Genomic DNA, 23,469 nt, shown 5'->3' with positions numbered 1-23,469 from the left:
TCAGAATCTATGATTGATCACTCACAAAACTTCTAAAATTTAAAGAATTGATTATCTAGGTTGTTTTCAAATCTAGGTTGATAGTAGCAAGGGATAATTCAAAACTTATCACTTGAGATAAAGGGTCTCTTCAAAGAACTGCTAAGATCACTATTTGGCATGAGAGTTTCCTAAAAGGTTAATTAAAAGAGCCACACAAGAGTTATCAACTTAAGTACATATTGAGAAAGGAATACCAATTCCTTGGGCACATAGTCTAAATGTGGATACGGTAAAAAAGAAAGAAAAAGAGAATCACAAATGTGTTATATTTAAAGATTCTAGGTGAATGTAGAAGGTAATAACATATAGGGATATGCACTCCTAAATAGCTATCTTTTCTATACAACAAACACAAGACTTCAAGGAAGAAATCAAGTGGAAATATTTGAGCTTTGTGAAGCAAGTTAAAGAAGATTATCAAAAAACTCGAAGGGAAGGAATTGATAACTCACCAAGAGCCCTCAGAATAGATTACCTCATCTGGTTAGATAGCAATAGATACAAAGGTTTTATAAGGATTTCCAATGTTTGGACTAGTGTAAAAAATATTTTCTCCAAGTTGCTAGATACTCATGAGTAATAACACCTTGTGATGTCAATGGGAAATTGGAACACTAAGTACAAACTAAGCCTAAAGGTTCAAGATTCATAAGTTTTGACTTCCAAAGGACTTGAAAGCTACTTGAAATATTTGGAATCCAATTGTCACTTAGCATATGATAGAATAATTCTTGCTGATGAAGAAATGCATTTGTCATTTCTACCCTTTCATTGGGGCTATTTTGTGGTCCCACAACACATGCCCCATTTTAAGTCATAAAATGGGGACCCCTAGTTTCAAAATCCTACCAGGCATCTAGTCTGATGCCTTGATCATTTAGGACCTTGCTTTGGGTCTAGGTCAACTCTTGGTCTATGATCAGACATTGTCAAATAGGTTAGAGGGGTAGAAAATTAGTTTTCAAAGAGAATATAGCTTAAAGAGTACTAAAAGTGCACATGTGCACCCTTGGAGGTGTGCACTTGCACCCTTGTCTATAAATAGACCCCACCCTCCCCCTTCTCTTCACTCTATCTTATCCTCCCTCTACATGACCACACCCTCAAACTCTCTATTGTTTTGTTGCTCTACATTCTCACTCCAAGCTCCAAGATAATAACACTCTTGAAGGTGCATACATGTGCACTTATGCATGTGGGCACCTTGAAGAGCTGTACATGTATGCATAAAATATAGAAACCTCTCCTCATTTAAGAGATAGCCAACATAATTTTGGATGTGCATAGCGTTAGGATTAACCATGGACAAAAATAATAGTTACATGCAAATATAACCAATATCAAAAAATAATAAATCACATAGAGGAGAACACAAGACACAATAGTTTAATGTGGTTTACCCAAACCCTAGGCTATGCCCACCAACAAAGAGTCCAATAAAATTATTATCTAGCGATTACAAGTTGTAATCCCTTACAACTCAATACCACCACAAAAAGCTACAATATCACCATTCATTGTGAAATTCCTAACCCTAAGTCTTTTTATACAAGCTTTTTACTGATTACAAAATTAGGGCTAAAATAGTCATCCTATAGAAAAATAGTAGCCAATGCCTTCTACAATATAAGATCATTTTTGGCTTTAGGGGCATTGACCCCAAAACCCTCATGGGGGCATTTCCCCTTGACCCCACCCTATACTATGATAGGGAGCATACATGGGGCACTGCCACCAAACCCCTATAGAAATAACAAAGCAAAAAACCATGCCAAATAAACATCTGAGTCTTATTAGGCTCTACATTACAAAAATCTCCCACTTGAAGACTAATCAAAATCTACAACAATAACCTCCCACTTGGAGACTGATCATAGCACTACTAAACCTATAGCTCCCACTGGAATATCAAACCACCTTGGACTTTGATGTTCTTTTATTCTATTCAGTCTAGAAGACCAACTATAGTTGAAGAGGAGTATAACTTCTCCCTAGTTACTACCTTGGCAAACATATCTATTGGATTATCATCTGTATGTATCTTCTCCAACTTTAACTATCTGTCATCCAAAATTGACCAAATGAAATGGTTTCATAATTGTATGTGTTCTTCTTTGAATGTAGGGAAGAATTATTTGCAAGATGAATTCCACTCTAGCTATCTATAGAAAAATAATTATTCCTCTATGGGTGTCCCAATTCTTCCATGAAGAACTCAAGCCATATCATCTCCTTGGCTACTTCTGTAGCAACAACATACTCTATCTCTATAGTAGATAAAGTATTAACCTTCTACAACTGAGAAACCCAACTCATTGTTGCCCCAACAATAGTAAATACATAACCTATAGTATTCCACTTGGTATCAATATCCCCTACCAATTCTGACAACATAGCCCTATAAATTAGTAGTAAAGCCCCCAAAATGAAAACACTTATAGGATATTCCTCTAAAATATTATAGAATCCATTTAACTAAATTCCAATGCTCAAGCCCTAGATGACTAATATACCTACTATAAATTCTCACTACATGTGTAATATTTAGACTAGTGCATACCATACCATACATTAAGCTTCCTATAGATAAAGCATAAGGTACCTTGGACATCTTATCCTCCTCTTCTTGTATCTTTGGAAAGATCTCCTTAGTCAACTTCAAATGGCTAGGTAAAGATGTGTAAACAACTTTAGCATTCTCCATAGAGAAATGTTGCAACATGTTCACAATATAATCAACCTAAGATAAAGTCAACTTTTTGTTCTTCCTATCTCTAAAAATTTTCATATGAAGGATTTGATTTTCTACCCCAAAATCTTTCATAGCAAATGAATGTGCTAATTTTTATTTTAACCCCTTAATGTGATCCATGTGAGACCCAACTAAAAGCATATCATTGATATATAAAGATAAAATAATGTAGTTTCCATCATCTAACCTATTAAAGTAAACACAATAATTTGAATGACACGTATTGTATCCATGCTCATGCATAAAACTATCAAATGTTAGAATTCTTTAGAATAACTGAGAGGGGCGGGGGTGGGGGGGGTGGTGAATCAGTTATTCAAGGTCCAAATGCCCTATTAATACCTTTTTAATACTTTTAATGGATCCATACATTTTTCATCCATCCAAACTTAAATCAATCATATAAGCAAGTTACAGTAAATCAATATGCAAAGATAAAACATCCAAGATCAACACATGACACAATAATTTAGGTGGAAACCCAATTTGGGAAAAACCACCAGTAACATGCTACTTGATTCTCACTCTTCTGAAGTGATGCCCTGTTAAAAGCCTGCCCTGTTAAAGGCTTACAACACACTGTTAAATGTGACCCTGTTAAAGGATTTCACCAAACTGTTAGGAATGGGCCTGGTTAAAGGTCTTTAGAACATTCACTTGGAATGTCACCTGGTTAAAGGATTTATCTTATGGCTATTAAACCAACCTAAGCCCATAGGATTTAAACTTACTGTTACAATTGCTAGAAAGTAACCATAACAATCTTTTGATATGATATAACTTACAACATACTTTGTAGATTTTAGATCACACTTTCAGTTCAATCCTTATGTTTGGCTTCAATCACTTCAGCTCTGACTACTTGTCTTCCTCTCAAGCTTTGTCTCCTCGAGTCTTCTTACTCATTCTACCAATGCAATCATCCTTGTGGTCATCTATCCAAACAGAGTTCATGTGCTTTCTTCTCCTTAGCACATTCTTCAGCACTTCATGCTTTTATGCTTGACCACCTCTCTCTCTCTCTCTTTTCATTAACTTATGTCTTCTTAAATAGAAATCTGATTTTCCTTTGCTGCTCAATTCTCCCTCTCTAATTTTAGGTTTTCAAAATGGATTAGGTAGGATACAATGTATCTACCCCATATCTTGTCCTCTTCTAGAAACTTTGCCAGTTGTATTTAAAAAAAAAATGTTCTACATGGTGTTCTATGCCACCAGCTCATCACTCTTATCTTTCTTTTAATTCACAAATTTCTAGATAACAACCTTGTCGGCTTAGATCTAGCGAATCTTTGATTTCCAAAATAATGCAGCAGCTCAACATTATTGAGCTACTGGTGCTCGACACCTCTATGTTACTCGGCACTTGGTTCTGCTCAGCACTTGATAAACTCTGTGTCACTCGACATCTGAAGTTTACTCAGCATCTAAAGTTTTCTCACCATCTGAAGTTTACTTGGCATCTAAAGTTTGCTCGGCATCTGAAGTTTTCTTGGCATTTGAAGTTTACTCAACATTAACTAGGAATTTTCTCGGCTCTTACTAGCTTGCTTGGCTCCTTCTCTCTAATGAACTTAGTTTGAGCTTTACAAAAGACTTAGCTAAAACATTAAATCTTTGATATGTTTCAGTGTGCCCATTCTTTTTATCTTATAGTATGTCATCAAATACACTTTTTCATCAATGGTTTAGCTGATCCTTGTACTTCATTACAACATCATAACTTCAACCTTTCTCTAGGTGTTCTAGTTACATCTTATTGATTGCCTCCACCTTGAAAATCAACTAATTGATTGTATTTGGATCACTAAAGCAATTGTCATTCCTACAAGTAGCAAGTTTGACATCAATGAAAAAACAATGATTGAGGACATTCTTTACCAGTTCCATATATTATTCCAACAACTTTTCTTATGATCATTTCAATCATTTCCAATAATCTCCCTCTTTGGCATTGATGGCAAACCAAACTGATCAATTAATCAACTTAGTTACCATAAAGATTGTATACGTTGTCTTGCTGCATTTTTACTACTGATCTCATATATCTCTCTCTTTCTTTGTATTGATCAGTTTTTTGCATATTTCTCCTTCTTTGACATAAATTCTAAAGATGTAGCATCTTTATCATGCAAAATATAAGCTTTGGCTTCTTGTTGTTTTTCTCCCTCTGTCACCATGCTTGTGACTGATTTGGAGTTTCTGCTCTTGCTGTCATCCTTTGCATCAACCTGTTAATATTTCAATGATTTATTCCTGTTGATGCAGGACAGCTTCCTTGTTGCCTTAAACTGCTTGAGTTAGGGGTATGATCCCCAACTTGTCTCTATGATATTCATAGGCATCCTTGGGCAATGGTTTGGTGAAGATATCTACAGTTTGTTCCTTTGTGTGAATGTATTCCAACTTTACTTGTTTGTCTTCTACCAATTCTCTGACATAATAATACTTGATTGCAATATGCTTGGTTTTTGCATGCATCATTGGATTTTTGGATATATTTATAGCACTTGTATTATCACAATACAATATCATAGGTTTTGTTACTTCTTCTTTCATTCCATTCAATAGATGTGTGAGCCATACAATATTTGTGCAATTGACTACAACTGCCACATATTTTGACTCTGTAGTGGACTGGGATGTACATGTTTGTTTCTTGCTAGTCCAGGTAGCTAGCCTTTTGCCTAGAAATAATGCACCTCCACTTGTACTTTTTCTATCATCAATGTTTCCTCCCGAATCTGCATCTGTATATGCATTGAGCTTAAATTTTCTATTCTTTTTGTAGTATAGACCAAAGTTATCAGTTCCTTTAAGATATCTCATTGTTCTTTTTACTACTATGAGATGATTTTCTTTAGGATTAGCAGAGAACCTAACCACTATTCCAACTACTAATGCTATGTCTGGTCTACTATGTACAACATATTGTAGTTTTCCAATCATGGATCTGTACATTGTTTGATTGACTTTAGCTGACTCATGATTTTTGGACAGCTTATTTCCTGTTGCCATTGGTGTGTTGACTGGTTTGGATTCCTCCAATCCAAAAGTTTTAAGAATTTCTTTGATGTATTTTGATTGTGTAACAAATATTCCATGTTTGAGTTGATGTACTTGCAACCCAACAAAAAATTTGATTTCTCCAAACATAGACATCTCAAATTCATGTTTCATTTTGTCAGCAAAGCCTTTGCAAAGTACTTCCTTACCACCAAACACTATGTCATCCACAAAGATTTCAGATACAATGATGTCTTTACCTTCTTCTACTTTGATGTACATGTTGCTGTTATCATCAGTTCTTTCAAATCCAATTTGCACTAGATACTTGTGAAGTCTCTCATACCATGCTCTAGGTGCTTGTTTCAAACCATAGAGTGCTTTATGTAAATTACACACCATATCCCTATTTTTTTCATCAACAAATCCTTCTGGTTGTTCAATGTAGACTTCTTCTTCTAGTATACCATTTAAGAAGGAAGATTTTACATCCATCTGATAGACTTTAAAATCTTTGTGGGCAACATATGCAAGTAAAGTTCTTACTCCTTCCATTCTAGCAATAGGAGAAAATGTTTCTCCATAGTCTATTCCTTCTTCTTGAGCATAACCCTTACATACTAGTCTAGCTTTGTTTTTGGTAATCTCACCATTCTCATCTAGTTTGTTTCTAAATACCCATTTGGTGCCAATCACATTCTTGTCAGTTGGTCTGGGAACCAAACTCCAAGTTTTGTTTTTTCTTATTTGATCAATTTCTTCTTCCATAGCTTTATACCAGTCATCATCTTGTAATGCACCATATACTGTCTTGGGTTCAAATTTTCTGATTAGACATGATTCATGTCTTAGTCTATTCCTTGTCATTGGTCTTGCATCTTTGTCACCAATTATCTGTTCATCAGGGTGATGTCTTTTTACATATTTGGATAATCTTGGCTCTGTCCTTGTTTTCATGTTTGATCTTTCAGATTTAGGATCACTATGCACTTTGTTGTCAGGTTGTTCTTCATCATGTGTACTATCTTTAGAATCAGATTGTGCATTTTCTTCATTCTGCAACTTGGCTTCTGAATGCAACTCGGCAGTCATTGGTTGTGACTCGGCTGAAATTGATACTTGTTGATTTTCAATTTGATTGACATCATCCTCATCAACAGTCATTCCTTCATAAGAATACACAAAGGTTCTGTATTCTTCCATTTTCTTTGGTATTTCAGCTTGGACTTCTTTGTGCTCATCAAAATTTACATTTGCACTTTCCACAATTTTGTTAGTGTTAATATTCAAACACTTATATGTCTTACTTCTAGTGGAGTAACCAAGAAATATACCTTCATCACTTGTTGCATCAAATTTTCCATTTTTAGCATCTTTAAGGATAAAACATTTGCAACCAAACACTTTGAAATATTTTACATTGGGTGAGTAACCATACCATAATTCAAAGGGTGTTGTATTTGTACCTTTCTTGATTTGTACTCGGTTCAATGTATGAACAACTACACTTATAGCTTCTCTCTAGTATTTTAGAGCTACATTATTTTCCATCATTAATGTTCTGGCACAATCAATTATAGATCTATTTCTTCTTTCAGCAATTCCATTCTATGGGAGAGTTCTAGGAGCTGATGTTTGTCTTTTGATTCCTTTTTCATTACAGAATATCTCGAATTCATTTGATGTAAATTCACCACCTCTATCTGATCTTAGGCATTTCAAGCTTTTTCCAGTTTCCTTTTCAACTCTAGCCACATACCACTTAAACATTTGAAAAGCATTAGATTTTTGTTTTAAGAACATAACAGTCATCATCCTAGAATAGTCATCAACAAATAGCATTATGTATTTATCTCCTCTATAGCTTTGTATTTCCATTGGACCACATAAGTCAGTGTGAACTAACTCAAGTATCTCTTTAGATGTATAGTTTTTGCTTTTGAAACTTGACTTTGTCATCTTTCCTAGCTGACATTGTTTGCACATGATATTATCAAGCTTCTTCAATTTTGGTAAACCTCTGACTTTCTTCATTTTACTGATGTTGACTAGATTGTCAAAGTTGACATGACATAATCTTCTATTCCATAACCATTCATCATCAAATTTTGCAAATAAACAAGAAACATCATCCATATCAAGGTAAAACAAATTACTCTTTGTTTGATCTCCTTTTCCTATCAATTTACCATCAGTATCATAGATTTTTGCAGTTTTGTTTCCAAATTCCACTTTGCAACCTATATTGCCTAACTGTGAGACACTTAGTAAATTGTAGTTTAATCCTTCAACATAGTATGCATTTTCACATGAAATTTGTTCTGTGAGCTTAATGGAACCTTTTCTTTTGATTTCACATGGAGCATCATTACCAAATCTAACACTATTTCCATCATACTGAGTAAAGTTAACAAACTTACTTTTGTCTCCTATCATGTGATGTGAGCATCCACTGTCTATGATCCATCTGTCATTCTTATTTGTACATGTTACCAGTGTTGTGATCTCTTCTTCATCAGATTGGTCCTTCATGGCTACATAAACAACTTCATCATCATTGGCATCAAAATTTTCTTCATCAATATAACACTTCTTACCTTTTTCTTTGTAATCTCTCTTGTCATCATCTCTTCTGTTCTTGTATTTGTTGCCTTCCATGGAATCCTTTTTCTATGGACACCTTGCAGCAATATGACCTACTTCATTGCAATTGAAACAAATGATAGGTATCTTACCTTTGAATTTTCCTTTTCCCCTATGAAATCTTCTAGCAAGCAATGCTTCCAATTGTTCCACATCTTCCTCATCAGTGCTATTGTCACTGGATACATACTTCATTTTTCTTCCTTTCTTTGATTTTACCTATTCAGGATTTTTCAATGATAACTTGGCCTTAAAAGAAGATTCAACATTTTTAGGTCTGTAGTTGTCAAAGTTAGATAACTCAAATGTAGTGAGTCTACCTATTATACCTTCAAAGCTTAGATTATTTCCTGGTATACATCTTAGCTCTTGTATTGCTGATACTCTAATAGCATAGATAGGGAGAAAGGTTCTTAAGAACTTGCTATTAACAGTATCTTCATCTAGTTGACCACTCAAGCATCTTATTGCACTTACCACTTCCTTTATTCTTGTACCATACTGAGAAACATTCTCATTTTCTTCCATTTTCATGTCATCAAACTTTCCTCTGAGACTTTCTCTTTTTTCTCTTTTTACATTCTGATCTCCTCCATAGATGTATGATAGGGCTTTCCATATTTTGAATTCAGTGTCACATCCTTTGATATCATCAAATTTAGCATAGCTGAGTGCAGTGGCAATTTCTAGCATTGTCTAATTGTGTTCTTGCTTGTTTTTCATGTCTTCTGCAGTAGGAGCACCTGTTGGATCTACATGTTCAGTGACAATTGAATTTTTGGCATAATCTCCTATGGATCCAAGATGTAGCTTCATCAAACTTTTCCATGCAACAAAGTTGTCTTTGTTGAGCTTGAAAACTTCTCTCTTTCGCATTTTGATCTTTTCTACTTGTAGTCCCTTTAAACTGAATCAGCTGTCAGGCTCTGATACCAATTGTTAGAATTCTTTAGAATAACTGAGAGAGGGGGGGGGGGTGTGAATCAGTTATTCAAGGTCCAAATGCCCTATTAATACCTTTTTAATACTTTTAATGGATTCATACATTTTTCATCCATCCAAACTTAAATCAATCATATAAGCAAGTTACAGTAAATCAATATGCAAAGATAAAACATCCAAGATAAACACATGACACAATGATTTACATGGAAACCAAATTTGGAAAAAACCACCAGTAACATGCTACTTGATTCTCACTCTTATGAAGTGATGCCTTGTTAAAAGCCTACCCTGTTAAAGGCTTACAACACACTGTTAAATGTGACCTTGTTAAAGGATTTCACCAAACTATTAGGAATGGGCCTAGTTAAAGGTCTTTAGAACATTCACTTGGAATGTCACCCGGTTAAATAATTTATGTTATGGCTATTAAACCAACCTAAGTCCATAGGATTTAAATTTACTATTACAATTGCTGGAAAGTAATGATAATGTTCTTTTGATCTGATATAACTTACAACATACTTTGCAAATTTCATATCACACTTTCAGTTCAATCTTTATGCTTGGCTTCAATCACTTCAAGTCTAACTGCTTGTCTTCCTCTCAAGCTTTGTCTCCTTGAGTCTTCTTACTCATTTTTCCAATGCAATCATCCTTGTGGTCGTCTATCCAAATAGAGTTCATGTGCTTTCTTCTCCTTAGCACATTCTTTAGCACTTCATGCTTTTATGCTTGACCACCTCTCTCTCTCTCTCTCTCTCTCTCTCTCTCTCTCTCTCTCTTCATTAACTTATGTCTTCTTAAATAAAAATCTGATTTGCCTTTTCCACTCAATTCTCCCTCTCCAATTTTAGGGTTTCAAAATGGATTAGATAGGATACAGTGTATCTACCCCATATCTTGTTCTCTTCTAGAAACTTCGCCAGTTGTATTTTTTAAAAAAAAATGTTCTACATGGTGTTCTATGCCACCAGCTCATCACTCTTATCTTTCTTTTAATTCACAAATTTCTAGATAACAACCTTGTCGGCTTAGATCTGGTGAATGTTTGATTTCCAAAATAATGCAGTAGCTCAGCATTATTGAGTTACTGGTGCTCGGCACCTCTATGTTACTCAACACCTATACCTACTCAGCACTTGATAAACTCTATGTCACTCGACATCTAAACTTGCTCGACATCTGAAGTTTTCTCGACATCTGAAGTTTTCTCGACATCTAAAGTTTACTCGGCATCTAAAGTTTGCTCGGCATCTGAAGTTTGCTTGGCATCTAAAGTTTACTTGGCATTAACTAGGAATTTTCTCGGCTCTTACTAGCTTCCTCGGCTCCTTCTCTCTAATGAACTTAGTTTGAACTTTACAAAAGACTTAGCTAAAACCTTAAATCTTTGATATGTTTCAGTGTGCCCATTCTTTGTATCTTGTAGTATGTCATCAAATACACTTTTTCATCAATGGCTTAGCTGATCCTTGTACTTCATTACAACATCATAACTTCAACCTTTCTCTAAGTGTTCTAGTTACATCTTATTGATTACCTCCACCTTGACAATCAACTAATTGATTGTATTTGGATCACTAAAGAAATTGACATTCCTGCAAGTAGCAAGTTTGACATCAATGACAAAACAATGATTGAGGACATTCTTTACCAGTTACATATATTATTCCAACAACTTTTCTTATGATCATTTCAATCATTTCCAACATCAAATTACAAATACCATTATCGAGGTGCTTGCTTCAAGCCATATAAAATTTTCTTTAATCTACATACTAGATTCTCCGTACCTTGGACCTCAAATCCTTATGGCTATGCCATATATATCTCTTCATCCAAATCACTATGAAGAAAGGTTGTTTTAACATCAAGTTTCTCCAAATACAAATCTTCAGTAGTTGTAATACTTAAAAAAATATGAATAGAAGTCATTTTAACAATAGGAGAAAAAATCTCATCAAAATAAATGCCCCTTTTCTCTACAAATTCTTTTAAAATTAACCTGGCTTTAAATCTTTTCTTACCTCCATCCTCTTCTTTCAAACTATAAATCCATTTATTCTGTAAAGCCTTTTTACCTGTAGGCAACTTGCCTAAATCTCATGTCTTAGTTTTCAACAAAGAGTCCATTTCTTCTTTCATTTCAGAATCCCACTGAATATTTGTATCGACCTACACAACTTTATCATAACATTCAGGTTAACCAACATCAGTAAGTAAAATAGAATACAAAGGGGAAAATATTTTTGTAGGTCTACTTAGCCTTTTTTATCATCTAATATTCATTGGGGTGTGTGGTATTTGTTGTAGATCATCAGGAACTATTGGAACATCATCTTTTGGAGTATTATCCAACACTACATAATAATTTTATTTCTTCTCATGTTTCTACAATAGATATTTATGTTGACATATCAAACAAGTTTGTTATTAGTGACACACACTTATTTAGATTGTATATAGCTACCGATCTTATTGTATAACTATTAGTGTTTGCCAAGAATTTTAGATGTTCCCATGTTCTACAGTTGCTACCAAGTCCTTTGGACAAATCCTAGTGGTTACCAAGTTGTCAAAGTTATAGTGAAGATCAGTAGTGTAAACTGTGCATCTCAGTGCACGCTGAGTTTACCAGTGCAAGTTGAGTTGTGCAGTGTTCACCAAGTTCATAGTATATGTGATGTGAGTCTAGTGTTAACTAAGCTCCTTAGTGTTAACCAAGTGAATCAGTTTATACCAAGCTTGAGGTGATAGTGTTTATCGAGTCTTTCCATGGTAAACAGGTGACTCAGTTTATATGACAAGTTTCACAATATCTATCGAGTCACTAGTGTAGACCAAGTTCAAGACCACTTGGAATTAATCAGTATGGACCAAGCTTCTATGTCAACCAAGTGCATGATGATCTCAACCTATGATAGGGGATATTGAGTATCAAAACTTCATAGAGTCAGTCTTTAGAACCCAAGTGTCTTAATATAGGCTGACTTTGTAATATTTGTGTTAACTTGTATTGTGGCCAACTTTGTAATTTATATAATTGGATTGGTATATATATGTAATGTATTGTATCATATCCATGTATTAGTATGATGAATATGTGAATAAAAATGTAATGTAAGTGAATATAATTAGAGAAGAGTAGAGAGAGGGAATTACAAAGGCTAAAATAGTAGGAGCAGCAAAGTCATATCTATCATAACAAGGTGATTTGTACATAAAGGACTCTCATTCAGAAAACTAAGTTGTAGATCAGAGATCATCTACTATTTCATCCTAATAGGTGGATCAGTCAAATCCTTTAGCAAGGTAGACCTAATAGTCTTTCATAAATCTCTTTACTGAGTGCATACTTAATTGTATGTTTGTAAATCCTTTCACAAGGTGGACCTAGTAGCCCTTATTGCTCTTAATAGAGTAGATCATCAGAAATGATCAATGTAAGATTTAATAGGCTAACTTTATACTATAGTACTAAAGTTTGTGGAGATCATCCCCACCATAGTTTTACTTTCTATTTGGAAAGTTTTCTGGGTCACCAAATCTTTGTGTCACAGTGTTATAAATGCTTTCATGTTTTCAGCTTCTTATACATGCAATTAGATCATATTACATGTGATGGATCAAATGCTAATTGGATTATTGAATTAAGAGTTGAAATTGTTGAAGTTTCACAAGTTATTGATTCACCCCTCCCCTCTCAGTAACTTAGCATAGTCTTGAATATTCCCAACAACTAGTATCAGAGCCTTATGGTTCTTAGGAGAAAAGTTTAAGAACTTGAGAAAATATCAAGGCCATGGAAATATTAAAACTTGACAAAGCTATTGACAATGAGAAGCTAGATTTGGAAATGGCCATTACACAACTCAAGAAAGAAAAGAAGTAACTCTCTCAATCCTAAAAAGAAGAAAAGAACCTACAATTCAAACGAATGATTATCTCTACATTGAAGAAAGAATTGAAGACCTTCATTCAAGCAATTCCAATGAAGCCAATGAAGAAATCAAAGAACTCATAGAAAAGAAAGGTTCCCTATAAGAAGAAGTAAGAAAACTAAGAAGAGAGAAAGAGATTTAGTCAGTAAGACTATGTGAAATTCATGAAGTAGAAAAATAAAATAAAAGAAGAGATAGATGGAAGGAACAATGAAATCTAGAACCAATCCCTTTAGCAAGTAGACCTTATTGATCAGCTCTCCAATGCAAATGAGGAAGTCATGAGCCTAAGATTTGAAAATGAAAGAATGAGAAATGATAATAACTTCTAAAAGGCAAATCAATGAAATATTACAGAATGATCTGAACTTTGAAAGGAAAATCAATGAAAGAATGATGGAATCTCAAGCAGACATGAATCAGTTGAATGAGAAAAACCTCTATGGAATAAAAGGAAAAATAGGAATTGGATATATAGAAGACGGATAATCATCAAAGCAAGGAGCTCAAAAGAACCAAAGACCTACTTACAATCACTATGGTAAGATAAGTTATACATCAAACAAATATTGAAGCAATAGAAAAAAAAAATTCAATGGAAAGTGCTACAATTGCAATTAGCATGGTCATAAGGCTAATGAATGCAAAAAGAAACCAAGATTTGAAGGAAAATATTACAAATGTAAGAAACATGGACACAAGTCATCAAAATGCAAAACCAAGATATTGAATCCAACAGAGAAAATTGTGAAAGCAATATTTGGTTGGGACAACAACACCTAGTGTAGATGTCATTTTTGTGGAGAATTTGGACACATTGGTATAAATTGTGTAAAGCATCATTTGAGAAAAAGAGACACTACTTAAAGATGTTTTATTTGTATAGAACTTGGTCATCTTGCCAAGAATTGCATGAATGCTGATAGAATTATTGATGAGAAAAAGGCAAAAGCTGATAACATCCAAAAATAGATGAGGTAGCAATGGGTTTCAAATTCTATCAAAGATTAAAATCCAAGCAATGATGATCAAGTCACTCAAGAATTTGGTGGCTCTACCATTTCTACTTAAGTTCTTAAAGGAGAAACTAGAACTATGCTATCAAAGAAGACATCCAAAATAGTTCTAGATTGGAAGAAAAAAATGATCCAAATCAGTATTCAAGATACAAAGGGATCATCAAGTACAAGTCTCTACCAAGTTAGGTTGGGTCATAGACTCTACCGAGCAATGTCGAGAGCAATAAAAATGCTTATGGTTACTGAGTCACAAAGACTTCGCTGAGTGTTCAATGCAAGCGTAGTGGATGACAGTTTGTCAACATGATGTTAGTCTACCTACCTTTTGTACTAAGATATTTAAAATTTATGACAAAATTTAAATAAAAGCCATGAAATTGAAGTCATTTCTTACCGTGAAATTTTGCATTACAAAGTGAGATCTTTAGAATGTCCAAGCAATTTGAGAAAATTTCCAACGAAAGTTTTTCAATTCTCTCAAACCACACCAAGTAAAGATGGCATCCAAAATAACCAAGGTTAAGGGAGGATCTAACATGTTGGTTCATAGAGTGGAATGGACGGCACAAAATTTCAAGCTTACTCCTACAATCACTGAAATCCTAGATCTGAGTGGAGTGCAATCTAAAATCCCTCCAAAGGTACTTTTGATCAATGATATTTGCACTCCTTTGAAATGTGTTATTCAAGAGATTGGTACATTAGAAATGGATGATGCCCTAGATAAGCTTTGTGTGAATGGAGTTTTGAAACTTGAGCACCAGCACTTGGAAACAAAAGGGTTAACTCACATCCCTCAGATGCTCCATGAATTTCAAGTAAATGGATTAGGTGTATCCTCAGTCTAATGCATAATGGACAGCTATGGTTGGAACAACCAGTGTTGATCACAAAGAAGATGATTCATCAAATCACTGGTCTCCTAATGCTAGCCAAAGCCAAAATGACAAAAACCTTAGGTCGGGTAGAACTTGAAAAGAAAATTGAACTGCCTCACAACAAGTGTTCCATAGTCATGCGCTAGGCCTAGCTTAGGAGTAATCTATTCAAGCTAAGGACTACTTTCCCCCTACCATGAGGTGCATTTAGATTGTCAACCTAAGGACGTATACTTGAAATGGTCGGTACAGTATGTGCACTAGGTACCTTGATGAGTCATTATGCTTGTGCTGCAGGAAAGTAAAAATGTAAAGGAAGGAAACTACACTACTACTGTGGAAAGGAAAATTACTGAATCTATGAATGTTGAAAACACAATGACAAAATAATAGAGATTCCATCTTGACTCATCCACTAGACTATTCTCGTAGATGCTGCAGGAACGTTCATGAATTGTGATGCTATAGGAAGGAATTAACTAGCCATGTCTTACTTAAAATACTGCTAATGCTAGTAAAATGAATCTATTCTATCCTAATCTAATACATCTTCCAAGTGGGCCCCCTTGGTTGGATTCTCTAATCTACCAACGCAGGATAGAAGCTAAAGAGAACTAACTCATTTCATTAATCAATCATTACATGATTCTAAATTGTAAAACACAACTGCAACAAACTGTGAATCAGTGTTCTCTCTTACTTGATAAAACTTATTAAAAACCAAAACTTCACACGCAGGAGTCGATCCCGACATATATAGGGAATCTACTCTTTATTACATAAAATAAAAGTAACTGTCCTAAGTTAAGTCTGTAGGAGAGAATATAGGAGAACAACTAAAAGCGGAAAGGAAGGATAACGAAATTAAGAAGGGAGCAATGAAGTCTCAGCATCCGCTTGTTACAACGTAAATGCAGAGAAGGCAATGGCTCGTAAAAGCTCCTTCTTATTCGCTGCCATGTTTCTTAGAGTGGTTATAACTTCCTTTTCATGGTTGTTCCTTGATGCTCGTTTCTCCTTGAATGCTGTCGGATACCAACTTCTGGATTCTTCCACTCATCCTTTAATCCTTATCATCAGATTAGTTATGATATAAGACATATTTGTAAATAAACATCCATCAAACTAAATTCAAGCATAAGAACATACATTTATATATTTATATGAAATACTGCATATTAGATATAATTTAGGCAAAAGATGACATAATTTTTCTACCCCATAAATCATCAAAGGTTTATCAAACATAGGCTTATAAGTTTTAAAACAAGGATAAACGGAGTATCACAAAGTATCTTAAACATAACAAAATAAAGGCATTTTTTTAGACTCATCATCTGCCCCCTGCTAAACTAATGCTTGTTCTCAAGCATTACACTTCTTTGTCAAAGATCTGAGCTCCCCAACTTCTATCTTTCCCTTTCTACTGCTCTTGAAGGTGTAATAGAATCTTTTGGTCCTTTCCCATACTTCTCACCTATGGTCTTCCTGCAACTTATCAAGTTTGTCAGCATCAATATCATACAAGGGCCATAAAAGCATTGGAGGTTGCATGGTCAAAGGACACCATAGCTCTAGCCTTAGTTGCTTTCCTAGTTCTAAATATTTTGGAACTCTATATAGTGTTGCTTCCAAATTAATAGGACTGTGTGGCTCTGATTTGTTGAGAGAATTAGGTAACCGTGCCCATCTACTTCTTACTCTAGTCATAGCTCTCTGGAATGCAAAGTAGGGCAAGTTTTCATATTCGGCATACACTTTGGCTCTAGCAGCAAATGCCTTCTTTCTAACTTCTGGATTACTCTTCCCATAGGTTAACGTAAACCAGTCTCGAAGCATTTCTTCTAGTTGTTTACTTTTCTCCCTCAAGGGTAAAGGTTTTGTTCTCTCCTCATCTCTATAATTAACTAGTTGTCTGTCATAATTCGCCTCATTAGACATCCATGACATAAAAGCTTTCAAATGCACATCTCCTATATAGAGAAAAAGATTCCACTCAGTTTTTGCAGGAATGAAAAATTTATGAATATACAACTCACACAATAGATTTTGTTGCCATCGTGGTAAGGTTTGATACAGCCCATAAAACTCTTGTGCGGTTTTGAATTCTGCATTTACATTTCTGAGGGTTAACATCAACTGAAACAAAAGATATTGTTCTTCCAAAAAAAAAGCATATACTCGAGGAGGTGGTCTGCAAGCAAGAGCTTGATCAGCTAATTTAAGTGCATGTTCCATGCGCTGTTTCTGTCTTCTAGCTGTTCTTTCAATTCTTTAATCTCCTCATTTTGTGATGTTATGATATTGCTCATTCTTTTCTTCTCCTCTTTCCATAGAGCTTCAGAAAATAAATGCTATTCATATAATTGGAAAAGGAGTTTTTGCAAGGTGACGACACTGTTATCCCTTCATAATCCATTTTCTTTTTCTATTCCTGCCATAGATGTTCCGCCAAACTATTGATCCATGTTGACTTATATGGGACTAAGGCAGTATTCAAATCATGACATTCAGTAACTACTTCATTCTCATGGCTTGAAACACTTGGTAAATCCATTAAGGTTTCGTTAATTTCTTGTTCACATGCTGTAGGAGGATTACCAGAAGCTTCTATCATCTCAGTGTGAAGGGGAGAATGGTCAAAAATTATCTGCATAGGAGACTCTGGAGTAGGTGCTTTAGACAATATAAGATCTTTAAAAATCTGTCCTCTCATTCTAGGGCTTCTCCATAAAGGAGTCTCTTCTTGTACTACTATCTATTGCCTACTTTTATCTTTTGCCTACTTTTTTGTTTCAGTGTCACTGTTACAGGATTAGTTGTTGCAGGAACCTTCTTTGTTTTCTTCTATTGCTTAATTGCAGGACTAGGTTTTTGTTGAGTAGCAGTTTCTTCTAGTGACTTTCGTTTCCTTTTACCTTTACTATTAGTGGGTTTAGGGATGTCCTGTTCAGGTGGAAGCACATTCTCTTGACTGGAAGCAAATTTTGGTTCAATCCCTTGTGCATTTTTTGTTTCAACTCCCTCAATATTTTGTTCTGCAAGCTCATTACTAAGAACTGTGTTTTCCTCACCCTGCTGTTCACTAAGGTCAACTTGGGGTTGTAGGATTTTAAATTTCACAAAGTCATCCCATGTCAAAGGGGATACATCCCTAAGAGACCTTTCTACTAACAACTTAATCAAGGCATGGTGAGTGATAGAATTATCTTTCCCTTTTTGAGTTTCTTCCGCACTAATACAAAGCATATTATACAGAAAATTTGGAAGATTCACATGAATATTGTGCCTTATACAACTAAGAAACTTAAAATGGTGTGCATGTAAGTGAGAAAATCTACCTTCACAAGTAAAATACCTGATGACATGCATTGCTAGGTCAGGGTATGGAGGCGGCAAAGACAATCTCTTGCAACCCTACTTTGTAACATCCAATTGAGGGTCATGTGGGGTAGGGAACTAAGCCCTTGCTGACCTAGCGTCATGCGAGCTCGGATAATGCTCTCCGACAGAAGGTAACCTTGTTACTTTTGCAATTAGTTCTTCTATTGCAATTACTATCAAACCCCACGTAGAATCTTCACCTTCATCAAATGTCCTGGTGAATTCTACAACTACTTCTTCACCATATGCTGTTAAATTCAAACAATAACCTAACCACCCACATGCATTGAATCTTCTTACTACTTCTACGTTAGAGAGCAACAAAATGTGCTCAATCGGCTCTCTTCTCTGTAAACCTCCTCCCATTTTTTGATACTTCTTCTGCTACTCCGTTTCTCTCTCCCTTTCTGAATGCAAACTTCAAGACTCTGCGTTATTTCTCAGACACTTCACCACTTCTTTTTGGGAACATTAATTGCCATAACCAATTGTTATGTGCCATAACTAAACTTTAGGTAAAATTATATCATGAATTTGCGTGGAAATCGTTTGAAAACATGGTTCAAATGCCAAAATTTTAGAAATGGGTCACATCATGGCTTAGCATGAAAAATTTGGCACGAATAAGGGAAAAAAAATCATTCAGAAAGTGGGAGTACAACACTTGACATGGCATACTTATGGAAAAAAGTTCTCATTAATAAGGGGTAATGCCAAGATTTTAGAAAATCATCACAATTAATCAGGCATGTCATTGGATAGTATGACACTCCCTTGCCCCCTGCTAATTTTATGACAAGTATCCTCACTTGTCAAACTAGTATGGGTGAGGGACTAGAATACACAGTAATTATAGAGACTATGCAGTATTATATATAATTAACAAAATCTGCAAACTTATAAATGAATAATAGTTTGAAAATGTTTATACCTACCAAGTGGATTGTTACATGCTCCAAAAAAAAGGTGGCACAAATAATATAAACGACAACATCCATCAGTATGTGCAGATTTGATTGAAAACACAAAAACTTAATTATGTAGAAAGTGAGTGGATGGAAGATTAAGAAATGGAGTGGGGTGGGTGGATGGAAGATTAAGATATGAATGGAAAGAAATATCATGAAAAGAAAATGGACTTTATGTGAACATAAAGTTATTATTATGGACATGCAAATTAAAATTAATGTTGAAGAGGAGCAGGCAGAAGGTTTTTACCTTCTACTGCAGGAAGAGATACTTGAGTTGTTGTTGGATCCGATTGTTTGAACTGTTGCATGAATTCGGCTTTTTTTTGAGGTTGTTTGTAAAGCTTAAGTCGATGATCGTTGATTAGCATTTTGAAAGGCACATCATCAATTGTGGTTAGTTGAACTGTTCCATTGTCAAAGACATGGATGCTTTGATATGGTCCTAACCATCACGTCTGCAGCTTCCCTGGCATATCCCTAAAGCGGGAATAATACAATAATGCCTAGTCACCAGCTTTGAACTGTTTGTTGAGGATATGAGAATCATGCTAGTGTTTTCTCTATTTTTGCACCATTTCAGTGTGTTCTAAAGCGGTCTTGCAATTTCATCCAAAGAATTAAGATGTAGGAGGCATTCTCTTTGTGCTACAGGAAGATCAATATCTAAGGTCAAGGTTGTCCTTAAAGTCTTGTGTTCAAATTCAATTGGAAGCATTGCCACTTTCCCATACAAAAGCTCAAATGGTGTGAATCCGGTAGTGGTTTTCCAAGTTTTTCTATAAGCCCAAACAACTTCTTGTAACTGGCTGGTCCAATCTCGATGATGCAAATGGACTATTTTAGTTAGAATATTTTCCAGCTCACAGTTGGTAACTTCTGCTTGTCCATTGGCTTGTGGATGATAAGGAATGGATCTACAATGCCTGATGTTATACTGTTTCATCAACTCTAAAATTAGGTTGGAAGTAAACTATGTGCCTTAATCACTAACCAATTCTTTAGGAACTCCATAGTGTGTAAAAATCTCTTCATACATGAATTCGAAAACTTTTTCATCACGGGCATGCTTCATAGCCTTAACCTCGACCCATTTGGTTAGGTAGTCAGTAAAAACTAGAATATAAGACTTCCCATTGGATGGAGGATCAATAGGACTGATGAAGTCCATTCCCCATTTGTCAAATGGTGTTAACACCACTCGAGAATTCAGAGGTATTTCATCTATTTTGGTTGGGTGACCCATTCTTTGGCATTGGTCACACTTCCTTGTATAATTGATTGCATCTTTATGAAGGGTAGGCCAATAGTAACCAGTGGCTAAGATTTTGAAAGTTGTTCTTTTGGCTACAAAATGTCCTTCGTAGGGCTCATTATGACATGCATGCAAAATATCATATGTCTCATCTTCTCTTACACATATGCGCATAACTTGATCAGGTCTAGTATAGAATAGAAAATTGTCTATCCATGAGAAATGGAAGCTTTTCTGTATGAGCAGCTTTCTCTTCTTATAAGAAAAATGTGTTGGTGTCTTATTAGATGCAATATAGTTAGCAATATCTACATACCATGGAACTTTAACAACAATATGAAACAAATGTTCATCTGGAAATGCATCATCTACCAGAGTAGTATCAGTATCATGATGATTGATTCTTGACAAATAATTAGCTATGACATTTGTTTTTCCAGGCTTATCCACTATGGTTATGTCAAATTCTTGGAGCAATAGTAACCATCTTGCTAACCTACCAGTTATAGCAGGTTTTTTCATGAGATATTTGATTGCTGCATGATCAGTATGAACATAGATAGGATAACTTGTGATGTAATGCCAAAATTTATTTAGAGCATAGACTACTGTTAACAATTCTTTTTTAGTCACTGTGTAATTCAGTTCTGGGCCATGAAGACTCTTACTGATATAATAAATGGCATTTTCAAGATTTGAGTGTTTCTTTACTAAAATTGCACCTATGGCATAATCAGAAGCATCTGTATATATGTGAAAAGGTAGGTTCCAATTAGGGCCTTGTAAAATTGGGGCTATGGTCAAAAGTTGCTTAAGCTATAGGAAAGCTTTATCACACTCAAGTGTCCAATTGAATTCAACTTCTTTGGTGAACAACTTGTACAAGGGACTGGCTATTTTACTGAAGTCTTTTATAAAATGCCTGTAATATCCAACATGTCCTAGAAAAGATCTGATATCTTTTAATTTAGTGGGTATAGGTAATGTTTGAATTACCTCAATTTTAGCTGGGTCTACTTGTATACCTGCAGTAGATATGAAATGACTGAGTACCACACCCTCTTGCATGAGCATGAACCACTATTCACTATTTAGTGCCAAATTATGTTCTTGACATCTTACCAAAACTTTTTCAAGATTTATCATTGCTTCTTCAAAAGTAACTCCAAATGTTGTAAAGTCATCCATATAGATTTCCATATAATCATGTGATATATCAGCAAAAATACTAATTACAGCCCGTTGAAACATTGCAGGAGCGTTACAAAGACCAAATGGTAAAACAAAGTATGCAAAAGTACCCCATGGACAGGTAAATGTAGTTTTGTCTTGGTCTTCAAGAGCAATACTGATTTGATTATAGCTATTGTATCCATCTAAAAAGGAGAAGTACTTCTTTCCAGCTAGTGTATCCAAAACTTGATCTATGAAGGGTAAAGCAAAATGATCCTTTTTAGTAGCCTTATTCAACTCCCTATAATCTACACAAATTCTCCATTTTCCTCCTTTCTTAGGTACTATAACCAGCGACGATAACCATTTACTATTAGATATAGGATAGATAAAGCCAACATCAAGTAGTTTCTGTAATTCTGTTTTGACTATTTCTCTGAGGCTTGGATTTATCCTCCTCTGAGGTTGACAAAGTGGTAGACGACCTTCATTAATGTATATCCTATGGGTACACAGTGTAGGGCTTAATCCTTTCATATCACCATAATCCCAAGAAAAAGTCTTCTCATGCTTCTAAAGCAATTCTTTTAATTATTCCATCTGTACAGATGTCAATTTGGGGTTAACATGCAATTTATGGCCTTTACTCAGTTCAACAGGAATAGTGGATTCTACCATAGCAATTCTAGAGATTGGGCTTCCTTCTAATTCATAGGGAAGTAGTGAACAAAGATTTTTTAGGTTCCTTAAGTAAAGTACAACTTGTATCACACTCCTCATATGTAATCAATTCTAATATAGAGCTTTCAGACACATCTTTTCCTACCACACAAGTGTTGGTAAGGATGCTCTGGATTACTGAATCTTCTTCTTGCAACTTTAGAAAAGATTGCCTATGTAACATCATAAGTTGTACTATGGAATTTATCTCTTCTTCTTCATCTCCTAAATCTGGCCAAAAAGATGTACTCAAATCTGGTAATGGTTGTGCAGGAGGATATAGATCAAATTGCTTGGTTGCTTGGCCATTTGATATGGTCATATTCCTTGATCTACAATTTATGTTTGCATCAGATGTGGCCAACCATGGTCTACCTAGAATGACAGGATAGCCAGATAGGTTTACTTTAGGGGACAAAATCATGAAGTCCGCAAGATATTCTAGGGAATCTAAGGTCACAACAATATTTTCTATCATTCCACCAGGAATGACAGTGGAACTATCTGCAAGCTACATAATAGTTGGTGTGGACCTTAATCCTTCTATTTGTAACTTCTTCATGGTTTCTTTAGTCATTAGATTTATAGTAGCTCCCAAATCTATTAAGGCATTTTTAACAAATTGACCATTTATGCTGACACTTACTACTGGACTCCTTGGGTCAGAATATTTTGGTGAAAGCACTCTTCCTAACATGATATCAGCTAAGTGTCCAACAACATGAACTATGTTAGGATCCTTC

This window comes from Cupressus sempervirens, chromosome 1 (genome assembly GCF_028749045.1).
Source record: "Cupressus sempervirens isolate cs-2001-9-10 chromosome 1, ASM2874904v1, whole genome shotgun sequence".
NCBI classification, from domain to species: domain Eukaryota; kingdom Viridiplantae; phylum Streptophyta; class Pinopsida; order Cupressales; family Cupressaceae; genus Cupressus; species Cupressus sempervirens.
The sequence above is the reverse complement of the archived record's forward strand: the minus strand, read 5'-3'. Positions refer to the sequence as shown.